Below are 2,645 nucleotides of genomic sequence, written 5' to 3'. Positions count from 1 at the left end.
AGCCAATATTCATAACTTCAACTACAAAATGACAAGTGCATACAGACAGCATAATCATAACCAGCAACCTATAACCTGGTCTCAGACACCTTATATGACCCCCTTTACATAAGATTTGGTGCCACTACAAGACCTTTGTTGCAACCATGTTCTATATGGTCTCAGATTATGTCAATAACGTCACACGAGCCCCAGCCAACCCCGGCCAAACCCCGCTACACAGAGCATGCCTCCTCTCTCTGAGTAGACTGAAGAAGCTCACACAGCTTTGACCTTCCTGGGTCTGACCTGGAGCATTCAGCCTCCCCTGACCAGACATCCCGATATTGACGCGTTTGTCCCGCATTGATTGGGATGCAATTTGTCCTGATATTTCGCAGTACTCCGTTTGGTTTTCTGTTTTCCGCCTCCGCCGGCAGCACTCCACTTTTTTTTTTTTGCTCTGCCGGCGGACACCCTTTCCCCACGTGTCCCAATATTTTCTTCCTCTGATCTGGTCACCCTATTCCACACTGTTCGCTTCCTGCAGCGAGTCCACCTGGGCGTGGCTTCTGGGGCAGCCAAAGGGTCCTGCACCCCAACACTGCAGTCAGACGTGACCCTCAGCCAGCCGGTAAAACAGCTGGTTTATTAGGCGACAGGAACACAGCGTAGAGTAGAGCTTGTTAGCACAGAAATCAGGGACTTTCAGCCAAGTCCAACTTGGGGGGAGGGGAGCCCAGAGCCAGGACTCTCGTCCTCCCCCTGCGCCCCAAACCAGTCGGGACTGACGCGCTTCCAGCTGCCTGGCCCCTGCCTGGCCCATTGCTCCTCCTTCAGCCTTTGTCTCACTTCCCAGGCCAGAGTCCCCTGGTGGCATCCCCCTCCTGGTCTCAGGTTACGAAGGGGAGGCCACAGCATCGGTGCAGGCAGCTGGAGAAGCCCCCGCAAAAGTCACAGGCTTATTCTCACCACCTGGACATTGGTGCAGCACAGAGGGAAACTGAGGCACACACAGTATTCCTGCCAAACAGTAAGACTCTCACAACATAACAAGCGAAAATCCTCACAATTACAGGCAGAGACACTACCCCCGACACCAGCCAGTCCAGGCTGCTCCGGCGCCTCAGCAGCGCCTCTGGTGGGCAAAAGGCAGAACTGCAGCATATTTTCTGCAGAAAAAAAATTCTGCCTCCCTCGGACAAGAACCGTGTGCATGCTGTGGGGAGGGGGTGCAACGTGGGACAAGTGGCGTGTGGGGTGTCAGCACAGGGGCCGGGCAGACCCGGAGGCTCCCTCCCTCCCGAGAAGTCCCGAGCAGTGTGGCCAGCGGCAACACGGCAGCAAAATAAAATGCCGCAGCACAGCTGCTAAAAAACCACAGCAACTGACAGCTGAATATAGCCTAGCTGGGCTAGCAAAGCACATACTTGGCAACTTTTGCCAGTGCCCCAGGCACGTTCCTCCTATGCCTAACTGGAAATCCAGCCCTGCACAGGATGCAAAGACCCCCGGTCTCTCCTGTAGCGCTGGAGCTGCAACCGGGGCGTGCTGCGTCCCCTGGCTGTAGAAGCAGAGCAGAGCTCAGCAGTGCCCCTCGGCTGCTATTTCAGCCCTGAGCTGGGCCTGATCAGAGCAGCCTGGGGCTGTTCCCAGCCCTTCGAGCAGATGTGGCTCCTGTTTCAGTTCCCCCAGCAGAGACAGGCTCAGCTGCAGGCTGCAGACCACACGGGGAGGCCAGGCTGTGCTCTGGCGCTGTGGCTTGTGGGGACGAGAGCTGCTGGTTGCAGGCCCTGCACCATGTGGCGGGGCTGTGTCGCTATGGCGGGGATGGCATCGCTCACATGGATCCTGTGCACCATCTACTCAATATGGCCCAGATGGTGCCCTCCTGGGGGAGTGGGAGCTGCTGGGCCCCTTAGGTTCCCAAAGAGCCTCCGCATGTCCTGGGACCCTCATCTCTCAGCCGCCTCACATCAGGCGCCTCCTCTCCTTTCCAGGGTGCAGGTTGCCAGGGGGGCTCCCTGAGGGTTCCCTCCCCAGCTGCTGCTGTCCCCCAGCCAACTCTGCGTGGGAACAAGGGAGGGTACCCTGTGGACAAGAGGACCCTGGAGCGGAGGCGATGGTGCCCTGCAGCCAACCAGCTATCAGAGGGATTGGGGGGCTCCGTCCTTCCCTGCCAGCCCAAGGGTTGGCCGTGAGCCCAGGTCCCCAGCCACATCTTGTCCCTGGGCACCAGACCTCATGTACCTCCGACGGTGCCACAGGGCCTGGCACTCCCGGCACACCATGGCATGCAGGACCAGCAGGATGGGCGCCAGGACTCCCAGGGGACCACAGGCTGCCCAGCGCTGCACCCCGGATCCTAGAGAGGGAACAGAGGGGAGCATGTGTGTGTCCCTGCACAGGGGGCAACAGGGTGCTGCTGAGGGTCCCCCATCATCCATCCCCCGCCTTTGTTCTGCCCTCTCCTTCCCTCCATCCTCTCCCTGCCCTTCCTCCTTCCCTCCATCCTCTCACTCCTCTCCCTGCCCTTCCTCCTTCCCTCCATCCCCCTCCTCTCCCTTCCCTTTCCTCCATCCTCTCCCTGCCCTTCCTCCTTCCCTCCATCCTCTCCCTGCCCTTCCTCCTTCCCTCCATCCTCTCACTCCTCTCCCTGCCCTTCC

At 59.1% G+C, this 2,645-nt stretch overlaps 1 pseudogene; it reads right to left on the bottom strand.

Moving 5' to 3' along the window:
- Positions 1–1,512: 1,512 nt before the first annotated feature.
- Positions 1,513–2,645, bottom strand: part of LOC142046691 (uncharacterized) — a 4,635-nt pseudogene continuing 3,502 nt past the window's right edge.

Source organism: Chelonoidis abingdonii, chromosome 4 (genome assembly GCF_003597395.2).
Source record: "Chelonoidis abingdonii isolate Lonesome George chromosome 4, CheloAbing_2.0, whole genome shotgun sequence".
Taxonomy (NCBI): Eukaryota; Metazoa; Chordata; order Testudines; family Testudinidae; genus Chelonoidis; species Chelonoidis abingdonii.
The sequence above is the reverse complement of the archived record's forward strand: the minus strand, read 5'-3'. Positions and strand labels throughout refer to the sequence as shown.